Source organism: Malaya genurostris, chromosome 2, assembly GCF_030247185.1.
Source record: "Malaya genurostris strain Urasoe2022 chromosome 2, Malgen_1.1, whole genome shotgun sequence".
Classification (NCBI taxonomy): domain Eukaryota; kingdom Metazoa; phylum Arthropoda; class Insecta; order Diptera; family Culicidae; genus Malaya; species Malaya genurostris.
The window spans coordinates 334,512,462-334,537,618 of NC_080571.1; the positions used below are offsets into that span (position 1 = coordinate 334,512,462).

Here is a 25,157-nt window from a genome sequence, read left to right on the forward strand (position 1 = left end):
ATTTTCTGATCTTTCTTTATTCACCATCTACTATAGCCAATCTGTGTATCAAAAATTGATGTTGATTGATTGGGGAAAAACCGCAACTGAAATTTTCAAGTGATTTTCAGACAAAAAAAGTACGGGTGTGTAATGTCAGAGACATAACTGGATGTCGTGAATACGAATAAAACTGACACGATTTCTTTATACTTTAGAATCCGAATTGATAGTTGATCGATTGTGTGAATTGTGAAACTTTCCCCCTTTTCACTACTAGAATTTTATACGATGCACGTAGACTAAAGTACAGATTAGTTACATTAAACATTCTGAGACACAATTGAACATTATGAAATAACCAGTATAATTCTTTATAATAAAATAATGGTGGCTTTTATGAAAGCGTTTATTTATGTACAGAATTCATTTTTGCCTTTTAGACTTAGCAGCTCTGCTGTATGACGCGCAATCACTTTTGTTTGTATTGAAACTAGCTTTGTGAACAAACCGCAAAACATCCGCTCGCAGTGCCAAATGATGCCAAACTTTTTTAATGCGTCTTCTCGCCTGACGACCGGAAGGCAAATGTGAGCTATGACCTGTGCGTTTCTTTTTTCAAACACGCAGAAGGTGCGCTCTCCGATGCCGCTGCTTGAATGCGTCTTCTCGCCCTGACATCTGCATCCATCCAACGCACAAGAAAAAATAATCGATTTTCGACCACGGTTCCTCTTTTATAACGTTCAGTTGAAGATATGTACCTGACTACCTCAAAATCGTCGTCCTTGCGCGAAAAACCCAAGCGAAAGTAAAGAATTTTCCGCGTTGTTTTCAAATTTTGATAAAACTTAATTTTTGAGTTATTCGTGGTTATCTCACACTGTTCAAAATATTATAATAAATTCCTGATCATATTTTTTATGAAATAGTGAAAGAATTATGTTGCTGCCGTTAATGCAAGTCGAGATATTCACGATTAAGTTCTGTCCATTCTTCCATATGGCTAATTTTAAAAAAGCGCCCCATAGTAAAGTAAGTCGTATTCACGACAAAAATCATCGATCAAAAAACTCTCAGAAGAAAAGTTCACTACTGATTTTCGCAAATGCGATTCTCACTGATCACTGATCTCACATGACAAAAAATCAGTTGTGAAAAGTTCACTAGCGAACATTCTACTCGATTTAAGAAAAAAGTTCACACGAATATATATCTGTATAAAATGTTCAAAACGACGAATGCAACAATGAGAGATTCTCTTTGTTTACTTTCTCTCTCGATTATTGCGAAACATTCCTGCTTTTTTCGGTAGTTTCTTCAGTGCTGATTCAAAGATGATAGCTTTAGTTATTATTATCGGTAAATAATTGGGGTTAAGGATTGCTAATAGTACCGTAATAATCGAAAAAGAAAGTAAACAAAGAGAATCTCTCATTGTTACATTCGTCGATTTGAACATTTCATACAGATATGATATGATTCTCGAACAGAAGATTTTTGGGAAATGAATTTTCATTGCCACCCTTTGCAGAATGCACAATAAATAAATTCGCCGATTAACAAAAACTAAACCTTTCTGAAAATGTTCAGTGTTTGTAAAGTGATTAAAATGAAAAAATAGCTAAATTTTTAGCTCTTGCAATTTCATGCTCTGTTGATAAGTGGGAGAACAGTGTTGCGGTATTCGCAATTTATTCAGCAATATCGTGGTGGTGGAGTAATACTGCGATGAATAATAGTTATAATGATAATAAAAACATAATTAGAAAATCATTCACAAATCATACTATGCAGCTGATTAAAAAATATTACCCAATTTAGCTCTGATAATCATACGCAGAAGCAACAGGAGCGCAGGCTATCGCTACACCAATTCAAAAGCGCCATTCAAACGTTGCGCCTGCTGTGTGTCCGAGACATTCAAAATGCTGCACTCCTGATACTTCTATAAATCAAATTTATGCCAAATAGTGTTTAATTGTGGGTTTATTCTAGTCCCGGGATGGCGGTTCAATGCATAGGGCACTGGTTTTACAAACCAGTTGTCGTATGTTCGAGCCCCGACCTGGAAGGATTCGTAGTGTCAGTTTAATCGTAGCACCAGCCACGCAATGGTTCTGTACACTCTGAATCGGCTGCGAAGTAGTCTGTCGAAACAGAAGGTCAAATTAAACTACAGGGATGTAATACCAAGACTTTGCTTTGGGTTTATTCTAAATAGTGCAGTGTAATCAACCAGCTAGAATAAAAATAGCCTTTCGTTGCTATAATCACTATTTGGAATGAAGAAACAAATATTGTTGTTCATACTGACCTCTCTATGTACATTGACAATATCGCAGTCATTATTTCTCAGTTATGATTCAGTTGCAAATTTAAACAGTAGAGATTTGTTTGTTCGTGAAAATAGATAAATTAAGTCTTGCGCGAATCATTTCGCGCACTACCTTTTCAATACGCGACATTTTGAAAACGCAGAATTTCAACCGCACAAACAAGTAAACAAACGAAAGCTGACAGCCAAACGCACAGCATGCTGTGATCTGAGCATAAAAAAACCATCACAAATACATGCGTACAACACAAATGTATGTGGATAGCTTATTTTCGATACACTCCTTACGTTCATTTTGCTTTATGCGGCAAATTATATAAGGATGATATGCAAAATGCTAATTTATGAATTGCAAGGAATGCTTCAAACGGTTTTCTTGAAAACAAGTAGACAATTTAAAGTCACATTAAGGGTTTAGATACACTTCAGCAATAGGACATCAAGGCAAAATACTTGACCTATTTGAAGGATTTTCAATAATTTTCGCGATTCAAATGAATTATTATCTACAACCCAATTCGCACCCTCTCATTCTGCTACTAACGCAGCAGCCAGTCGACGCCGTTCTTTTGACCAAATGTCACCATAGACACACGGGGAGGCATGAGATAGGAACTGGTGAACACTTAGTTATCTCACCTTTTGACGACCGCTAGTAGCCGAAAAAAAATTAAAGGGTTGCATGCAAGACACGACCGATCACGATTACATTAAAAAATGAAATAATTCTAAGGTATCCATAATAAATACAAAAATAAAGATGATGATGGATGCACTAAAAGTCACAAATTACTTTAATTTTAGTGTTTACATTTTTGGCGAATGATCAAAATGACAATTTGATTCTTTCAGAACAATTGATTCTACTCTATTTTGATGCCTTCAACAAATTTTTACATTTGAAAATTTTAGGAAAATATTCTTTAAATAAAATTCAATTATGATTAAAGTTACTTAAAAGATCAATTTTGGGTATGAACAACCTCAAGATATAAATCATGACAAATGAAACGATTTTATATTATAATAATTTTAAAGACAGATAACGTACAAACTTAATCGTTTTATAAACAGAGATTAGAGAAGATTTTAAATATTTTGATCGAAAAATGTGAATGTGAAAAATTTTAATAACCGTCAACCAATAAACTCAGTAATAGTGTAATTTTAATGATCCTTCGTTAAAAAGCGTCGATAATCCAACGAGCGAATGCATATACAATCTAGTCATCACCTCACTGGAAGAGCTACTTGTTTCATTCACAGTCAAGCATCAACTGAAATTAAGAAATGATTCGCAGCATATATTTATAGATTCCTCTTCGAACTACGCAGAATGATGCGGTGTTTATGCATTACGCAAAGCTTCCTATGCCGAACAAGAAAATGACGTCAACTTGGTCAGCTGGGATTGGTGGATGAGAACATAGGTCGATTCTAACCATTTTTTCAATAGTATGCTATTGAAATACTGAAACGACGTTGCCATATATGTTTAAGTTAAAAGTTTCCGAATCGATTGGTTGTTAAATTATATCAATCCATCAACAAATGACTGAGTTATTAACGTTCAAAATTATGATGAAAAAAGGTTGCGCGGCTATTTTTGAAACTTTTAATTGATACCCGGCCCCGTGTAGCCAAGAGTAAGGCATTTTTAACGCCAAAAACACCATGTTCTAAAATTATGAAATTTCTCATCGGCACTAACTTAGAGCGTAATGTAATTTAATTTTATTACCGTTCAGAACAAAAATTCTACTAATTTTGTCTATCGCGTTTAGAGCAGCTTTAAAGTTAAATGGAGTGATTACCATAAATTATTCAATCTAAAATGTGGAACGAGATCATACCAGCTATTAATCAGCGAAAATTTTGCTTATCTCTGTCCCAAACTGTCCAAGTCACTGATGGGCAGATGGGCTCAGTTTTGCTGCCACCGCCACCGGCGATGTTAATTTTCATTTTCAATTCGTCTCCTCTAATAAAGTCGTAAACATTTAATCACACTCGAAATTAGATTATTATCCGAGATCGAGTTAAACAAGCTCATTCCACTCACTGTTGAACCAGAAAAACTCATCAACTAAGCTCTTCTGCTCCTGTTGACCGAAGTCGACCGAACCACGATAGACGCTGTGTCGCCTCATGCAGTTTCACCTGCTGATGATGGTGGTGGTGGTGGTGGTGGTGGTAGTGGCGCTCGTTGTTGTTGTTGTTGTGTATGACGAAGTATCACAGAAACCGTTTCGTTCCGTGTAGTAGTTCGCTTACTCAATTTGGCAGTATTAACCGCTGGAAAACTTCGCCGTTTACAGCAGGGCGCGAAATCTACACGACTATTTATTGCTTCCTAAATGCACACCCTCTCCCTTCGTACTCCTGTTGCCAACGTTTCCCTGGCACAACTGAATATCCTATCTCATTCGCCGTCGTCATCTTCGTTCCACTACTGTGATAATTGGCTCACTAAACAGCACGGTCGGAAATGCTGTGTTTAATCAGCGAACAAAATCAAATTTTAATTGTTACCCAAGGGTTCCGGAACCCCACGAATTGCAAAAACGTGCATTCGATTTTTTTTTCGTGACCTGTGCGCGAAGGAAACTCGGAAATGGGAAGGTTTTTTTCGCTTCCGGCCCCAGGAGCGCTTGTCGACTTGATTGGTTGGTTCGGTTTGGAATTAGGCTATTCCGTGACCGAGGAAACGATTGCGTTTCTAGAGGAGGGAAGCTGACGGTGAAAAGTATGCGAATGAGTTAATTGGTTTTTCGTCGAAACATGTGCCATGACATGACACAGATTGCGGTCGCTGCCGTCAGTGTCACACGACACTTGTAGTAATTAAATGAAGTTTAACTGTTAAAGTTAGACCTGAAAAGCTTTGGCATAGATCAGAAAATTTCTGCCGGTACTCTACGATCGTACATACATTTATCTTATAATTATTAGCATAAACTCGGAAAATTCCGCACCGCATTATGGCTCCGGTTTGCCGAAAACTTCATCCGTATTTTCTTTTTCCCGACATGAAAACCAAAAAGTTTGCTAACCATGAATGATTCGAAGAATCCGTTCTCGTTCGGCTTGTGCCACCTTTTTGGGGGACGTCACAAGCCCCGAAGGGTAAAACTTTTCCTTCTTTGCAACCGTCCAAAGCAGGAATGAAACCGTTTTGCGTGCAAACAAGAGGAAGAGTAACAAACACAACACGGTGCATGCCGTATCGTAAAGTAATTCCAAATTGTTTAAATATGCAGAAAATAACGATGCGCGATTCTTCTTCTGTACACGGATTCCCGCAAACAGACTTGTGAAAGAGGGTAACGCGGGTGGCGGGTATTTACTTTTCTTTTTCTATCGTAAAATGTAGCGTGCGGCTGTCTTGCGAGACCAACGGTAAATTTGGCGAATTTGTCAGTGAGTTTTGCACTGTCTTGTTCGACACCAACGAACTTAAATGGCAAGGGAAATCTTCTCGAATTACACCTTTCTGTGTCTATGGTGCTGGAAGCATTATTCAACCTATTTTTCTTGTTTCTCCTGAGACGATGATTTAGAAGGGTTTTGTAATCGAAAAAATATGTGAATTTAAATTGCAATTAATTTACATTCTCATGAATTCTAATTTACATTGCACAACAAAACAAATACATCAGAAAGCCCGATCGTTCAGTAAATCAGCAGATAAACACCCAGCGAATCCGCTAAAAACGGTAAAACCGGCTCATACTAGAGTGCTTGAGTCAGTGTTGAAATAAATGGAGCACCACAGTAGTTTTTGTGAGTGTCGCAGTGTTTTGTCTCGTCCGTACTCGGAATAGATGTTTTTCGAGCTCTAAGTGGTGTCGTTCGTATTTTTTTTTGTACTTGTTTTGTTAGCTCACACACCCTTTTGAAAAAGGAAATTTATGGGTTGCGGAAAGTTTATCGTGAAAACGAAAAGAAACTCGAAGGAAACTGGCGTTCGTAATAAGCTAATATTTTCTCGAAAAGAACGATTCGTTTTTTTTTTTGTTTTCAGTATAAAAAGTTTGACAAGTCAAACTATTCGACAATATTTTATGCTACGCTTTCGTTTTCGTTTTTTGTTTAATGATTTATTGTCTTTGACTATAGGAAGAATTTCAGAAGTGGTTAGCAAGTCATCCGAGTGCCCTTACACGTTTTGAGTATGACAAAACATTTGTTCTGTACGGATCTAAAACAGTTTTTGGAATAGAGCGAATGTATCAAACTCAAAATCTATGAATTGAACAAAATTTATTTATTTATTCAATCGACAAACAAATTTAAGTCCTAATGATTGTTTCTAAGAATATTTAAAAAAATTTCTCTTATTCGGCTGCGGGAAAAATGAAAATCGAATCCCGAAAAAACACCGTTGAAGGTTCGTTGCAATCCAATAACGGCACCGTTGATTCCGTAGTTAGTACGACGTAGAGGCAATCTGAGGAGGTTGTTGTTGCGGAGAGCTCTGGAACGAACATTGATGTTGATTTGACTAAGAAGTGCTGGGCAATCGATATTGTTCGTCAAGACATCGGCAATCAGCATTGCACGGAACAGGTCACGACGCACTTGCAAAGTATCGAGTCCGATAAACATCCCACGGCTTTCGTAGCTCGGCAGCTGATGAGGGTTGGCCCAGGGCAATTTGCAAAGAGCGAAACGAACGAAACGTCGTTGGATTGACTCAATTCTGAGAACACCGTTAACATAGTGAGGGTTCCATATCACCTAGCAGTATTCTGTGAAGCGCTTAGCAATTCTCATAACAAATCCCAAACAACGAGAAGCCTTCGTAACTATGTAACTATGTCATTTGGCTGCTCGGCCATCCATGGAAGTTGACCATCAATGTCAACTTTCCCTCTCTGAGCAGCCTAGATAGCCGTGTAGTGTCGGTAGCGGTTTCCCAACTGGCTAAGAATAACGCTACGGTACACCTGTACCGATGGTATAAGTCCACCAAACAGGTAAGCCGTGTGGCTTCCGGCGGAATTATTTTTTACCAAGAATTGATCCACTGGTTTCCTGTTCCATGTCGTAAAAGGCCACAAAAATAGGAACTCCTAAGTCAAGGTGTATTTCCGTACCGATGGCTGAATGGCTGCAGGAGGTTAAACATTGCAGTCGTAAACGGAATATCTTGGATTTTTCCTCAAGGTGGTGTACTATCCCCACTTTTATGGAACCTAGTCGCTGATAGTTTGTTAAGGAAACTTAATAACCTTGGATTTCCGACTTATGGTTTTGCCGACGATTATCATATATTGATGACCGGTATAAGCATTAACACTCTCTTTGATTTAATGCAGCAAGCCCTGCGATCTGTTGAACAATGGTGTTGTCAGGTTTGGATTATCTGTAAATCCGGGCAAAACATCAATGGTGCTTTTCACTCATCGTAGGATAATTACAGGAGCTCGTCCGTTGCAGTTCTTTGGTTCAGGGGTCACTGTGGTCGATCAAGTTAAATACGTCGGGGTTATTCTTGACTCAAAACTGAATTGGTCTGCTCACATTGACTTCAGGATTGAAGGAGCTTGCATGGCTTTCGGCCAATGCAGACGAGCTTTTAGAAAATCATGGGGACTCAAACCCAGATATATTCATTGGATCTACACAACTATCGTTAGACCAATTTTAGCATATGGTTGTCTTGTATGGTGGCAGAAAGGAGAAGTCGCGACAGTTCAGTAGAAGCTAAATCATCTCCAAAGGATGGTCCTAATGGCGATGACAGGAGCATTCACGACAACTCCTAATGCTGCTCTAGAGGCGCTACTGTGTATTAAACCACTACATGTGTTCCTAAAACAAGAAGCATTATCTTGTGCATACCGTCTTACTGGCGCAGCTTGCAAACTTGCGCTCAGACAAAAGCATTTCTACCAGATTTAAATCTGAAAATGTCAAAGTGTCTACTGCATTTTTCCAAGTATCATTGCAGTATTCTGGTCAGAGCTCTGACTGGACAATGCAAACTCAATTATCACATGGCTACTATTCAACGTGCTGAGTATTATTCGTGTGATTTGTGTGAATGCGATTATGGTACTTCATATCATCTGATATGTAACTGTCCCGCATTGACGCAGCTACGTATCCGGGTTTTTGGTTCTCCATACATGGTTGAGTCTGTGTATGCGGAGCTAAAATTGAAGGATATTCTCTCGTTTCTCACCCAATGTGATAAGGAGCTATAGTCAGAAGGGTTCATCGTTCTTCCTGGAGTGAATGAATCCCTTCTGTATTCACCTTAAATAGGGTTTAGCAGATTGTTTGGCATCCTTTGGGGGGTACCGAATTTACTTCTGCTCGTACATACTGCGAGTCGTTCTGCATTCTTCCGAGAATGGTGTCGCTTTTGTAAGATCTCTAAATTCTCTCGGGGGTTGGAGGTTTTATTAACAGCAGACTGTTCGGGACCTCGTAGAGGTTCAGAATTTCCTTCTGCTTCCACTAAATGTGATCCTCAGCAGATTGTTCAGCATCCCTTAGGGGTGCAGAATTTACTTCTGCTTTTATGTGTTTTTGTGTCGTCAATTTTTCCCATCCTCCTAGTCCAACCCTTACCATTTCCTTTCAATCCTTCCCTCTTATATATCGGGAAAATGATGCTAAAAACAAATTGATGGCAAGGCACAAATCTCCAAATATCAAGGGGAACGTGCCATTTGAGCCAATTTGTTCTGATTCCTGATTCCTGATGTAACCAATATGCTGCTTGTAATTCATTTGTTCGTGTAGATAAACTCCAAGATCCAAGTGACTTATTCAATCGCTGCATCATGGAGACAATAATCAAACCGCAAAAGGTCTTTCTTACGAGTGAATGTGATAATAGAACATTTGCCAATGTTTAAAGTCATTCGGTTGATCTCGCACCACCTTGAAAAAATGGTCAGTTGACGCTGAAGGTATGAAGCATCCTCTGCACTCTTGATTATTTGGTATAACTTTAAGTCATCCGCAAAAGATAGTCGTGGGCCTTCCAGTGAGTAATTTACATCGTTGAAATAAAGGAGGAAAATCAGTGGACCGAGATAGCTTCCTTGAGGTATTCCGGAAAAAGCAAAGAGCTCCTGCGATAGACTGTCATTGATTTTAACCGCCAGCCGTCGATTGCAGAGATACGATTGCATCCATCGAAGAATACTGGAACCGAAACCCAGCCTATCCAGTTTGGCGATCGTAATAGCGTGATTGATTTTATCAAAAGCTGCGGAGAGATCCGTGTAAATAGTATCCGTTTGGAAGCCATTAGACATAGCATCCATTATGTACGTCGTAAAAGATAAGAGATTAGTAGCAGTGGAGCGTTTCGGTATGAATCCGTGTTGAGTTTCCGCGATGTATTGTTTACAGTGGTCGAAAATTAGCTTTAGAACTACTAATTCGAACATTTTAGATAGATTTAGGGCAGTAATTCCACGATAATTGTCAATGTTCTTTTTGTCTCCTTTTTTGTGAACTGGAAACATGTAGGAAGATTTCCACATAACGGGAAAGAATCCGGTCGTGAGTGATAGTTGAAACAGTTGGCATAAGGGAGTTACTATTGCACTTGAACATCTCTTCAAGACAACTGCCGGGATACCGTCGGGTCCAGCCAGAGTGTGAAGGTTTAAGTTTTACGATTGCCGTTAGTACAGCGTCGATGTCGATATTGATCATATATATCAGTCGATTGTTCGCACACTGGAACATGAACGACGTTATCGCCTAAAAGTTTAGATCCCGATTGTCACTCGGAAGCTTTTTGTTCGATATCAAGTCCACGAGGTCTTTTAGCCGGACGACGATTGTCCACGGATGTCCAGGGCCGATTGAATGGATTGGGTGTCCGTGGAGTCGGTTTAGATAACGCTTTTATCTCACTCTGTAAGCCGTTTATTGCCTCCGTGAGTGATACCAATGGCGACTTCTCATCTGCAGCTTTCGTGATAGAGCGGAGATGCGAGTTCTCGAACAAATTAGCGCAAGCATCACATATCCAGAAAATTTATTTTGATGCGATGTAAAATACCCCAAAAGAGCGCGTGAGACTCCCGAGCATCCACAGTATCCACGGCAAACTACTGAATCAATACCGGTAATGACTTGACTGCATTTAGCACAATTTTTCTCCATGTTCATCCAGGGAAGCGCCTTTCATTAGGCTATACACCAAGCAGATGACTAAGTATGGGAAGAACTCGATCAAGACGATAGCTTATTGTTTAAACCACAAAGCGACAGCAGCTGTACAAATAGCACTAAGCACAGCACGAATAAACGTAAATCACTAGCCAATATGCAATTGATGGCCTCACACAGATTCAAACTGCATATAGTCAATCACCAGTTGAAAAATGAACTATATAATGATGCGGAAAATAGTTTAAATTGTAAAATTAACGGACTTTTAAAAACACAACAAACTTAATTGAACAGTGTTCCCAGAATGAATTTTGGGGTACTGTTTCCCAACCAGACACGTTAATTAAATAGAATTGGTCATCAAAAACAAGTTTATTGTTTTTGATCTGTGAACACTAATTCTTGTATTGAAATGATTATTGTTCGTCAAAAACTTAAAAATTTTCAAATCCCTGTAAAATATTTTAGCTGTAACTTCTATGTTCTGGAAAAGACACTAATCGAATTTACATCAAGTGATGATTTTAATATAAGCTTTAACACAAAAATATTGAAAGGTCAACTTCTTGCAAAAAGCATTTAACTGTTTTTTTTTCAGTGTATAATACCAGAGTGCTCTATCGATTTCCAATAACTTTTGTTTCAATACATTTGAGAGTTAGCGAGTTATAACGATTCAAAGAAAATGAATCCATAGAATACATTCGCCCTTTTTAAAAATTAGTATTGAAAGTGGTTACACCGAAAATCACGATTTCTTTCTTCAATTTCATTTTCGTATGTTTTGATGTGGCTCAAATTTTTCATGCCTAAAATGGGTAGTCTGCATCATCAGTTTGTCATTTTATCTTTAGCCTTACTTTTGATTAGGACCTTTGTGAAAATTCCTGTGCATTTTGAATAAGCTATATCTCATAAACGGTTTATTAATGAACTTATCAAGGTACCTCTCGCCGATGATAACGCAAATAGGTGAATAATTGGTTACTAATTAATTACGGTATCAGGTGTACAACTTTGCTTCCGCCGTTTTCCGATAAGTGGCTGTACCGGCTGAGGCTGGTCAAAATACATAGATGATAATTCCTTTAAAGTGAGTGTGTACAGTGCCTAACGAATTGTCATCGCCGTTTCAGTGACAGTTGTTCTTGTTTTCGTATTATTCACGGTCGAAAATGTCTGTTTATGTGCCCAAGTTTTACTTTTCTGTTACAATTCGAAAAAAAATTCAGCTAAAGCGCATCGAATATTCTCAGAAACTTACGGTGATGCTGCTCTGAGTAAAAGAACATGTCGGGAGTGGTTTCAACGTTTTAAAAATGGTGATTTCGATGTCAAAGACAAACATGGTGGTGGAAGAGAAAAAACCTTCAAAGATGAACAACTAGAAGCATTGCTTGATGAAGATTCGTGCCAAACCCAAGAAGAGCTTGCCGAATCGTTGGGAGATGAGTCAGCAAGCCATTTCAAAACGTCTCAAGGCCCTGGGCATTATTCAGAAAGAAGGAAACTGGGTGCCGTACGAGTTGAAACCGAGGGACATCGAGCGCCGTCTATTTGTATGTGAACAACTGCTTCAAAGACAAAATCGTAAGGGGTTTTTACATCGAATCGTAGCCGGTGATAAAAAGTGGGTTCGATACGATAATCATGAAAACGAAACGCAGAAAATCATGGGGAAAGCCCGGGCATGCTACTTCGTCGAAGGCAAAACCGAATATTCACGGCGTCAAGGTTATGATTTGTATTTGGTGGGATCAGCTCGGTGTGATTTACTACGAGCTCTTAAAACCGGGTGAAACCGTCACAGGAGATCGCTACCGAACGCAACTGATGCGCCTTAGTCGCGCGCTGAAAGAAAAGCGTCCACAATATCAAGACCGGCATGACAAAGCCATCCTCCAACACGACAATGCTCGGCCTCACGTGGCAAAAATGGTCAAAAAGTACCTGGAAACGCTTAAATGGGAAGTCTCACCCCATCCGCCGTATTCCTTAGATGTCGCCCCTTCTGACTTCCACCTATTCCGTTCGGGGGCACACGGCCTTGCAGATCAATATTTTCAATCCTTCGAAGAGTTGGAAAAATGGATTGCTTCATGGATAGCGTCAAAAGAGGACTCCTTTTTTCAAGCCGGGATCCGAAAATTGCCGGAAAGATGGGAGAAAGTTGTCGCTAGCGACGGAACCCAGTGGATAATTTTGTTGCATATAAGTTGCTAATTAGTTACGGTAATGTTGAATGTTTTGCTGGCCCGGAAGGCCGGTGGTCATATACCATTCGACTCAGTTCGTCGAGTACGCAAAATGTGTGTGTGTGTGTTTGTTTGTGTGTGTTTGTGTGTGTGTGCGTATGTGTGTATGTAACGTTTTTTTGCACTAACTTTAACTGGCTGAACCGATTTTCACAAACTTAGATTCAAATGAAAGGTCTTGTGATCAGTTCGGTTTCACATCTCATCCAAGTCAGTCGATAAACCAAAACCGCTTACGTTCGGGACAGACGAAACCAAGTACAGTATTGTGTAGTGAATAATAGAACGACCTCGAAATGAGTGAACCAAACGAACAAAAGCTACCGCCGGTACTAAAGAATACAATTATTGTTGACTTCAGACAGTGCAGAACACGACCTTCGATACGAGAACTTGAAGGTTTGCTTAAGGAGCAAATGCATCTTGACATTAAACGTGTGCATTTACTTCAATGCAATAAGACCAATAATGTTGTTCATATCCAGTTCTATAAAGAGTTGGATGCAATTCAATTCGCTAAAGACAATAATAATGTGCACTATGTGGAGCATGAAAATATCAAGTACAATATTCCAGTACATATGGAAGGTAGTGCTATAGAAGTGTGTGTGCATGATCTACCCTCAAGCACCTTCTTATGTGACTTTCGGTCAAGATACTTCCGTGCAAATCACTTGTTACCTATGACTATCAGATGGCAACATGTCAATATTGCCAAAAAGCTGTTCACTACGGTAAGCCATGTGATAAACTGGACAAAGAGACAACCACACCAACCGACAACGGTGCTTCCTTCACACCAACCCCAAGCAACCCCAGTACACCTGTGACAGTCACCAATAACAGTGAAGTACCCCCTTCAACGAAACCATCCAACGTATCCTCTATAGAGATTTCGGAATGTCGGTTACTTTCAGAGAATCGTTTTTTTTTCATGATCGAAATTTTCATTTACTTATATCCGATTTAGTTCAAATTTTGCATATGGACTTTTTTGAGCACGTTCGCTCGACGAAATTAGAGATGGGAGGGTTGAATCGTAAGAATATTTCCGAGTATTTTTTCACAAATTTTCATTTCTGCTGCTTCTTTCGTCAGCTTTTTTCAATTTTCTTTCAGATCTCAATGGGGAACTCGGTCACGATAATATATGTAGTTTGTAGTTGTATACTGGTGAACTGAGAGGCTATTTTATTGTGAAATCGTATTGGTTTTTTTTCTTCTAAACTGTTCTTTCGCTAAAAGAGGCAATTTACAAAAGCGAATTATTCGTGTCAAGTGGGTGCCGAAAATTTAAGGCGAAGGAAAATTTTAACATTCCATTGCAAACCAATGCCAGTGCTAAAAACGATCTCGTCTCCAGGAAAACTATTTCGCTTCAGTAGAATATCCTCTATGTTAGTTTCCATTCGATAGATAATGTCATTCGGTAAAACCCTCGCTCTAGCTCGTATCTACGCAATTGATACTAAAAAATTTTACAGCTCCAAATATAACGGGTGATTTTTTAAGAGCTTGAGAACTTTTTTAAACAATAAAACGCATAAAATTTGCAAAATCTCATCGGTTCTTTATTTTAAACGTTAGATTGGTACATGACATTTACTTTTTGAAGATAATTTCATTTAAATGTTGACCGCGGCTGCGTCTTAGGTGGTCCATTCGGAAAGTCCAATTTTGGGCAACTTTTTCGAGCATTTCGGCCGGAATAGCCCGAATTTCTTCGGAAATGTTGTCTTCCAAAGCTGGAATAGTTACTGGCTTATTTCTGTAGACTTTAGACTTGACGTAGCCCCACAAAAAATAGTCTAAAGGCGTCAAATCGCATGATCTTGGTGGCCAACTTACCGGTCCATTTCTTGAGATGAATTGTTCTCCGAAGTTTTCCCTCAAAATGGCCATAGAATCGCGAGCTGTGTGGCATGTAGCGCCATCTTGTTGAAACCACATGTCAACCAAGTTCAGTTCTTCCATTTTTGGCAACAAAAAGTTTGTTAGCATCGAACGATAGCGATCGCCATTCACTGTAACGTTGCGTCCAACAGCATCTTTGAAAAAATACGGTCCAATGATTCCACCAGCGTACAAACCACACCAAACAGTGCATTTTTCGGGATGCATGGGCAGTTCTTGAACGGCTTCTGGTTGCTCTTCACTCCAAATGCGGCAATTTTGCTTATTTACGTAGCCATTCAACCAGAAATGAGCCTCATCGCTGAACAAAATTTGTCGATAAAAAAGCGGATTTTCTGCCAACTTTTCTAGGGCCCATTCACTGAAAATTCGACGTTGTGGCAGATCGTTCGGCTTCATGATGAAATGTCAGAGCATACTGAGCAAATAATAATGCATGAAAATCATAACCTCAAAAAATCTGAGCAAATACTAATGCATGAAAATCCTAACCTCAAAAAAATCACCTTTTAGAACAATTTATCGAAATGAATGTGGGATGATGAAATTCGTGTGTAACCTGATTGATAATAATTCAATTCGTCGAAGCAACATAGTTCGAGTTCTATTTCCGACTAATTTTATAACTCAAAGTAAAACTAAAATGCGGCTCTGGGTTTGTGGATCAATTTATGGTGAATTTGATGATGCATGACGTTCTTTTTTTTCGACACAAGCTCACATGAAAATACATTCTAACAGCAGTTTTCAATTTCTTTTTTTATGTTGTATCCCTGGAACCAGAGGGGAGGGTTTTTCCCACGTTTTCACGCCAATGCCCACCGAATACATTTCACATCGATCAGCGCCGTCTACACCCCATTTTGAAACTGTGAATCATATTCAGCGCAGCCAACAATCTATTCCACCACCGTCCCAAATCGAGTTAAATACTTTTCCAAATTTCTCTTTGATGTGCAATTTTCCTTCCCTGGTGATTTACGAAAAAGTTTCACGACTTCGTGCATCTTTCCAAGGATACGGCGATGTTCCGGTTATGGTTCTGTTTTGTGACTTTGTTCGAATGAAAGTGATTCGAATCCATATTCATAGGAAAAATCAGAAACTAAAGTATAGGATTATGTATACAGAAGCTTGCATATACATTAACATAAAATATGCGCTATCCTTTCACGACGTTACGAATGCCAGGGTTTGTTGCCCCAGTAAATAATAGCAACCATTGTAGCAAGATGAATTCCCATGGGCAACGATTCTCCAATCTTCTTCATTGGCGTTGCAGCCCCTGCCTTTGAAGCTACAATGGTGTCATCGAAATGTCGCAAAGCACATAGAAATATCGTTTTCCTGTGATGCAAGAACCAAACTAAAAATTGATTATTGATTCCATTGGTTGCGATATTCTTGAATATTCTGTTGTTTGAACATCTTTTTAATGTAATACTTACTGAAATATGAGTTAAAATTAAATTAATAAGATTTAAATTGGGTGTTCAGCTACAAGTGGTGACTTTCCAGCCCTATTATTTACATGATTTAATTATTACCATGAAGACATCATTTGCTTCCGCAATTCTGTGATTTTTATGTAGAAAAGATTGTAAACCTGCCTGTATTGTGTAATGGGGAAAAGGAACTTATATACTAACTTACTAACTAATACAGAGAGCGAATCGATTCAATTGAAGATTGCATCGATTTTTGTCGGAATTTGCTTATAATATTATGTGACATTACATCTAATGGTTCTATATTTGTGAGTCTGTGTAACTCATTTGTACTAAACCAGGGAGGACGCTTCAAAATTATTTCCAGAATTTTATTCTGAATCCTTTGGAGCGTTTTCTTCCTGGTGAAACAACAACTTGACCAAATTGGGACTGCATAAAGCATGGCTGTTCGGAAAATTTGTTTAAAAATTAATAATTTGTTCTTTAAACAAAGCTTAGAATTTCTGTATTTAAGAGAATATAAATATTTAATATATTTATTACATTTTGCCTGAATTCCTTCAATGTGATCCTTGAAAGTGAGTTTTTTGTCATACGTTAAACCTAAGTATTTAGCTTGATCAGACCATGTCAATTCCAAGCCATTCAATTTGAGAATGTGATTATTGTTTGGTTTAAGAAAAGAAGCTCTTGGCTTATGAGGAAAGATAATTAATTGCGTTTTTGCTGCATTTGGTTTAATTTTCCATTTTGACAGATAATCACTGAAAACATTTAAACTTCTTTGTAGGCGACTGCAGATCACTCTTAGATTTCTACCTGTGGCTAACAGACTTGTGTCGTCACAGAATAGCGATTTCTGATAACCAACGGGTAGATTTGGAAGATAAGAAGTGAAAATATTATACAAGCTTGGAGCTACACTCGAACCCTGCGGAACACCGGCTCGTACGGGTATCAATTCAGATTTACAATTCTGATAGCTAACTTGAAGAGTACGATCAGTTAAATAATTTTGAATCATTTTGATCAAATAAATAGGAAACTGGAAATCAGACATTTTTGCTATTAAACTTTTGTGCCAAACACTGTCGAATGCTTTTTCTATGTCTAGAAGAGCAACTCCAGTGGATAAACCAGAAGATTTATTTGTTTTTATCATGTTCGTTACTGTTACAAGTTTATGAGTAGTTGAATGTTTATGACGAAACTGCTCCAAACTGCTCTGGTAATAAATGAATTCTCATTTACATGAGACATCATTCTCAACAAGATATCTTTTTTTCAAAAAGTTTGCTGAAAGAAGAAAGTAAGCTAATTGGTCGATAACTTGATGTTTCTGCTGGCTTTTTATCAGGTTTAGGGATGAGAATTACTTTAGCGTTTTTCCACCCCTTAGGGGAGTAAGCTAATGAAAAACGCTTGTTGAACATTTTAACCAAGAGTCTTAGGCAACATCAGGAAGATTTTTAATAATAAATTAAAGATTCCATCATTACCAGGAGCCTTCATGTTTTTAAGTTTCTTTATAATTGACTTAATTCATCAAAATTCATCTCAGTAATGTCATCTTGTAATAACACTTGAGTTAAAATATGAACATATTTCAGTGAGACTTCATTTTCAATAGGACTCACAACGTTCAAATTAAAATTGTGGGCACTCTCGAACTGCTGAGCAAGTTTTTGAGCTTTTTCGCCATTTGTCGGAAGTATTCGATTTCCTTCCTTGAGAACAGGAATTAGTTACTGAGGTTTCTTAAGAAGGTTTAGAATATGAATATGTTTCTAGAGGTTTAGAATTGGTTTAATTTGTTCAACTTCTTCAGCAAAATTTTTATTTCACGAGAGAGTAAATCTATGTTTATTTTTTTTTTGTAAATCTATGTTTTTCATAGCAGGATCACGAGAACGTTGATATTGTCGTCGACGACAGAAGATTGTCATTCCTAGCTTCGATAACGCAATGATTCAAATTATTTATTGCTGTGTCGTTGTTCGCAGAATTTTCTAAAAATTTACATGATCCACATGATTTTCCATGTGAGATCTGTATATCAACCAATTAGCTCTATGATAGTTGAATATAGAACTAATTGGATTAATTGTAGACGGGTTTTTCACGGAAGAGAAACAAGTTGGATTACTGAGATGAAGAACTGTAAAGTAACCAGCAGAGAGTTGATTATGGAGTAGTTTTCCATTACTGTTATTTTGCCTACAATTCCATTGAACATGCATTGCTTTTCAGTTTCCTATTACGAAAAATTTTGATCGATATCTTGGGAGTTTTTGTAAATTGCCTTTAAAGAAATTTAATTGTTCACCGGTGCATTGAAATGGGATGAAATAAATTCCATTAATGGTTTCAATTTCGATTCCCAAGCTTTCAGTAACTTTAGTATTGGAAGAAGGTAAATTCGATGTTTATTTTGCCGTTGGACGAAAATGGCAGCTCCACCACCTATTCCAGTAAACCTGCCCAATCGATGATCCATATAATGTGGATTACTTTTCAATTTGACATTTAGTTTAGGAAATGTTTCATCTTGCTAGAATTTTATGAACTTTGATAACAATATAAAATTCATCTTCACTCGATTTTAAAGATAGAGCATTCCAATTTAAGATGTTTAAATAATTATTAACCATGATTGTTGAATTACAAATTCATGATAATATTTTTTCCAACTTGAAATGCTTCAAAAAGTGATGAAGTCGAATTCATTCGGATGATCATTTGAAAAAAACTAATCTTATAGGTAGATCATTTTATTTTGCGTTATCGACTTTGTTTAAAGAAGCGAATGACGTTGAAGGAAGCGAATGATAGGTAGATGTCTACCTGTTACGCTAGTGTAACTGTCATTAGACGAAGAAAATGGCGTGGCCGATTTATCTATCAATAAATTGTTTCCGTTAGAAGACGAATTGGAAGGCGTACCTGTTTTTTGTTTTAAATTCGAAGAAATAAGTGCCTTAGAAGAATTAGGCGTGGCATTTCTAACGGTTTTTTTTTTATTTTCAGGTATGTTCTGTAAATTTAAGGTCGTTGATTTGACATGTTGTCGAAGCGAACGAGCGTTTAAAATTTTTTCCCTGACAGGACATTTCAAATAATTGGATTTATGATTTCCATCGCAATTTGAACATGAAAATTTATCAGTGGTTTCGTTCATTGGACAAACGTCTTTCGAATGCGAATTACCACAATTCAAACACCGTATATCCATATGACAATTTTTGGTTCCATGACCGAAGCCTTGGCAACGACGACATTGCGTTAAGTTTGCAATACGATTATGCCGTTTATAATGTTCCCAATGAATTTTAATGTGAAAAATGAAACGTACTTTTTCTAAAGTTTTCAAATTGTTTATATCACTTCGATTGAAGTGTATTAGGTAAAGTTCAACGGAAATCCCAGAGCGTGGTTTAGAAGTACCATTCGCTATTTTTTTCATAAGTATTACTTGGGAATGGGCAAAACCCAGCAATTCGTTTAGTTCATTTTTAATTTCATCACAATTTCGATCATTTGATAAGCCTTTCAAGACAGCCTTGGAAGGTCTGTCAGATTTTATATCACATGAATAAAATTTATGAAGTTATCGGATAAGATGTTCGTAATATTTCAATCCATCAACCAAGATTGGACATTCTTCTCTTCGTCCGATTTGAAATGAGACTTTTACTTCCGGGAGGGAAAGTAGAAAGCTCAATCCGGAATGCTTGAAGTCGGAAATCATCACCGTCACTGGTGGCATAGATTGTTTTTTCTTCCCAGAACGACAAGCGTCCATTTTGGGAATTTTCAAAGAATTTTCTTCTATGTCTATGTCAATCAGATTCAGGAAGAATATCGTAAATATTGTTAGACGGCATAGGATCAACGGAAGGGAAGTCCGTCTGTTGTCTTTTATTTTTACTTTCCGATTCTATAAGATCGTCAATGTTGTTAGAAAAATTTGGAATAACGGATTGGGTTTTCTTCCGTATTGTATTATTTTTAACCTTAGGCTTGTTGCCTTTCCGGTTTGACGCAGGCATTTTTTAATTAATATAAACTAACTAGGCTTAATCTCTGAATAGACTCCAGGTTTGGTTAGGTCTTGAAAAAGACTGATTGTGTGGTAGTTCTAAAAAGGCTGAATAATTTCTTAGTCTTGAAAAAGACTGATTATATTAGATTATCACTCTTTGTATAGCCTTGAGAAAGGTTAATTGTTAGTCTTTAAAAAGACTGTTAGTGATTCAGGTAGCCTTGAAAGGCACTGAAGCCTTGAATCAATGAAACTCTAGGTAGCCAGAAAAAAATTCCAGAAATCAAAAGCTATTCGCGTGCGGTGCGAACCTTGAAAAAGTCGAGTGTTTGCGAGTGGTGATACAATTTCATACAAATGAGAAGTGCAAAAAAATGCAATAGAGCTTTAAAAATGGTTTTTTCATGTTTAGTGGAACCATTTGCAAATATAACAAATTTTCACTACTCAACACAGCAATACGAAAAACACTCAAAGATTCTTTTTTGTTCTATTCTAATTTGTACCTGTCCACGTTTGGATCCCAAATTTTCTAGTTACTTATCATGATTACATACAGATCATAACACCACCATTAATTAAACAATCGATGTTTCGCTACTAAGAATACTAATTTATTACTAAAACCGTTGTACGACAGTAGCATTTTACCGACAATGTAGTCATTTCCATACGATCAGAATTACATCTATTATTGCATCCCGGTGTCAAGATTCCCTGTGTCCTGTGGAATGCGCCCGGGTGGTTGATTATTGCGGTACAGTAAACCTGTCGTTGTCGGACAAAAGTCAGACAAAAAGTTTTTATATAATTATGAAAATTAAATTACCTGCCGTGCACCTCCACCACCGGATCCATGCTGTTTCGCAAAAGGGAGTGGTACCTGGTTATTTATACTACCCCTTAGTTTACACCGTACCGGTAATGGTAATGTCTGCCACATGTTTCACCACGAGAGACACCCCGTTTCCCGTTCTTCTCCCTTCTGTTTCCCACTGTCTAGGCGATAGTGAAAATAGCACCCAACCGTTCGTATGTCTGCCCGACCAGGTGGATGCAATCGCTGCTAGTTGTGGGGCATCCTTTGCGTTATGGAGTTCAATAAACATATATGCGAATGATGGAGGATTGCGTGATAGCTCTGCAGCCCGACATCGGCAGTGCCCGCACGTTAGAAAGGAAGTATGGCGAGTTGGAATATAAATAGTGCTTCCCAACAACACCGGCTTCCATTAGATGTTTTTGACACGAGAGCCTCTCTTGCTCGGTTTGCTGCTGCACAAGTATGAACAAAAAATAGGGTTTCCGTTGATTTAAAACTAACTTTTAGAACTATCCATCACTGTAATAGAAATGACAGCTGAAACTCTGAGCTTATTAAAAAACCAAACGAACGTCAAATCAACAAATTTGACCTTTAAGTCTGATAATTTTCGTTGAAATCGCGTCAAAACTGAAAAGCTCACCACGAAGGTCCCAAATTACAGCAATAAACCGAACTACGTGTTGTGACATGCTTCTCTCCGCACATTCAATTTCATGCAACGGAAACCTCAACCATTTCGGTCAGGTAGCGGCTCTGTGACCCCGGTTCAACCTACTGTCAGCAAAACACGCGTTGGCTGCGTGGAGGCAGCACATAATTAGTATGTTTCCACCGAAAAAAAAAGATTCCACGCCTCCAATAATGCGACAGCGAACTTACTTTCATTAGAGTCAACCAAACCATCGTGGCGTTGTGGAAGGTCAAACTTATTAAACTGTTTTTTCGTGCTACTAAGACACCACTTCATCCGACCTTGAACCACTGACACGGGGGCCCTCTGCTGTGTTACGTTGAAGAAAACACCGTTTTATTGATTCGTGAGAACAAGAAATTGGTGAATGGAAAAAAAGTTTTCCTTCGGATTGTCGTTCATTCGAATTACTGCTAATTGAAGGTGACAATGGTAGCGATCTGACACACACACACACACACGCCAGTCAACTTGTCAGATTTATTCACTGGAGAGTGAAATTCCATTTCGAAACAAACACAAATTGGGAATGGCGTTTCCGGTTCCGTGAAGACTGTTTGCTCATTGCTAATGTGATTTTCCATTCTCTGTTTTATTTCCAGATCCGGAACATTCAATCTACGGAGCTCGTTTCTTGCACGTAAAGGTAATTGATTCAATTATTATGGGATCGAACTTGCCATGCATTCAACGGTGTTAGTTCTGGTGAATTCTCAACTACGATTGCGATCAAATGGCTCGGTTAAATCATTTTCGTTTCTTCCAATTAGAATAACTCGTAGACAGATTCAAAATGATAGATGAAATTTTCTCATTGGTGTCTGAACTCGAACTTGCAAATCTTTTGTAATGTGTAGAAATGCTCTTCCAGTTGAGTTACCCTTGAGATATTGGAAAAACGGGTATCAAAATCGATCTTATAATCAATCTACCGCACGGACAAAACCAATGCCTTGGTATTACATTCATTTGTGGAATTCGACCTTCTGTTTCAACTGACTTCGCAACCGATTCATAGCCTACAGAACCATTGCGTGGCTGTCGCTACTATTTTCTCGTTGGCACCCTTATGTAAATGCGATCTAATACTGCACGATGAATTGCAAATCCGCAAATTCGATGTCGTAGCACTGTATGAACTTTGTTGGACGGACAGAAGGTGTGGAACAGCGGACATCGAGGCTACCTCCTACCAGATCGGTGGTACATCTAATGTATTAGGAATTGACATCATAGTGTTGGGCACGATACGTCAGCGCGTGATTGGATGAGAACCAATCAGCGACAGGAGGTGTGTGTGTGTTGAAGATTAAAGGCCGTTTCTTCAATTACTGCATCATCAACGTACACTTTCCACATGAAACGAGACCCGATGAGGATAATGAAGCCTTTTTCGCGTAACGAACCAAAGATGAATTTGTCAAAACATAAACAGTTGTAAAAGCTCGAATGCTCTGCTTAACACATCCTTAACTTAAGGAAAAATGTCTAAACTAAGGCAAAGAATCATAAGAATCGCGATAGACCCAATACGATAATTGTCTAGCGGTTGATGTTGAGCCGTCAGGTCGCGCTAGCATTTCAACATAAACTGCTACGCACTGATGAGTCATAGGCGAAACGTAAAATAAACCGAAAACGTTTTTCAATGGAGCAACTTTCTGGGAGTGGGTTCGAATAAAACTTGCCTGGTTAGGAAACAGTGCCTATTTCGTTCAGCACACTGTCAAACTTTTGATTGTGAGTGCTGTTTAGAGTCAGGAATCAGTAGATTAAAGTTTTTCACGGAAAATCAAAAGGAACTGAAAATGCTCGAAATTCACAATCAAAGCCATATGGAGACAGCCAATATGATAATATGTTCTGATAACAGCAATAGAACAATGACTCGAATCAATGAAGCTGCTTCGCGCCTGAAAGGAAGTGGCATCGCGGCTTTAGAATCTCCTGATGCCTGCCCTCCGAATCTTCTGACGCAAACCTATACCTTCAGGAGAACCTGTTCAAGATTTAAAGTAGCTCTATCGGAGGAATTCGAGTAGTTTTGGCCTTCTCTTTCGACAAATTAGGCTTAAAATCAACACTGTTTACTGATTGATTGTTCCAACACATTTGCAATGCACTTCCAAATAAATACTTCCTTTGCTTCACAAACGCCCAAGCTCTCGTCATTGTCCTGGTCTTGGTCCCAAGTAAATTTGAAACGATATTTGACGTTCATCCGAAAGGTCGGAAATCAGGTACCACTCGAGTTGAAACCAATTGATATCGAACGACGATGTGCATGTATCAAATGCTATATTATTGCATCGTAATTGAGACCAAAATTGATTTTATTATGATAATCCAATACGAAAACAGCATTTGTGTTTTCTCGCCAAATAACATTTCACCGAGTGCCATTTTGCCGAATCGTTCAATTGTCGTAATTGGATTTGATTCAAAATAATGACAAAAGAAAGGTGATAATGATTACGTCCCTTTTATTGACTTTAATGTGACGTATTCGAAAGTGCGAAATCAGCAAAATGTCCCTTTCGGCGAAATGATTTTCCGCGAAATGACATTAAGCGAAACGACTTTCGGCGACTTTATGAGACCAAAATCGAATAGGTAACTTTTCATCACAACAACTTTCGACCACATGTTGCAAATCTGTTTGAAACTATTTTCATAATACATTGAGGTCCCTTTTTACGCGGAGGATACGTACCGCATAAAAAACTTCCGGAATCCGCGTAGGAAAAAATTGAAAAATGGAAGAATTTATTTTTAATGCCAAATATCTTGGAAATGCATGAAACGTCCAGATCTGGTGTAATCTGAAAAAAAATGTTTTGTGAAAATCGACTTTGGGACACGAACAATTTTTTTTAAATCCAACATTTTCTAAGTGTCAAACAGTTGACTTAAAAAAATTTCGGAATAACACCAGATCTTGAGGTTTCATGCATTTCCAAAACAAAACAAGAATTTCGCGTTAGTTGGGAAAACTGCGTAACGAAAAATCGCGTAAAGAAAAACCGCGTAACTTCTGGAATCTGCGTAAAAAACCGCGCAACATCGGAAATCCGCGTAAGAAAGCCGCGTTAAAAGGAATCGCATAAAAAAGACCTCTGCTGGCGGTTCAACGCGTAGTGGCGCTGGTTCGACATGCCGGTTGTCGTATCTTCGAGCCCCAACTTGTATTTGTAGTGTTGTAGGATTATAGCACTAGCCATGGAATGATTCTGTACACTAAGAACAGACGGCGAGGTCTGTCGAAAAAATGACCTAGAATAAATTACCAAACAGTCAGCTCAGAGTAGATTTGCTGTTTTCCAATAATAAAATCCACCTTCGGCAGTCGGCTGCCCATAGCTTAATACAAAAAAGTTGTGTTCTTGGAATTCTTATATAGGAAGGTTATGCAATCAATGTGAAACCCGACTTTCGAAACGAGGCCCAGAGGGCCTAGTATCATATACCATTCGACTCGAGTACGCAAAATTTGTGTGTGTGTGTATGAGTGTA

General features: G+C 38.3%; 1 protein-coding gene across 10 annotated transcripts in view; it reads left to right on the forward strand.

Moving 5' to 3' along the window:
* LOC131431658 (stress-activated protein kinase JNK) overlaps positions 1 to 25,157 on the forward strand; it is a 212,401-nt gene that overhangs the window by 69,068 nt on the left and 118,176 nt on the right. For all 10 annotated transcript variants that reach the window (XM_058597495.1, XM_058597491.1, XM_058597497.1 and 7 more), the window contains one exon: positions 22,247 to 22,290. The gene's annotated coding sequence lies outside the window, so the exon portion shown is untranslated. The remainder of the gene's footprint in view (positions 1 to 22,246; positions 22,291 to 25,157) is intronic.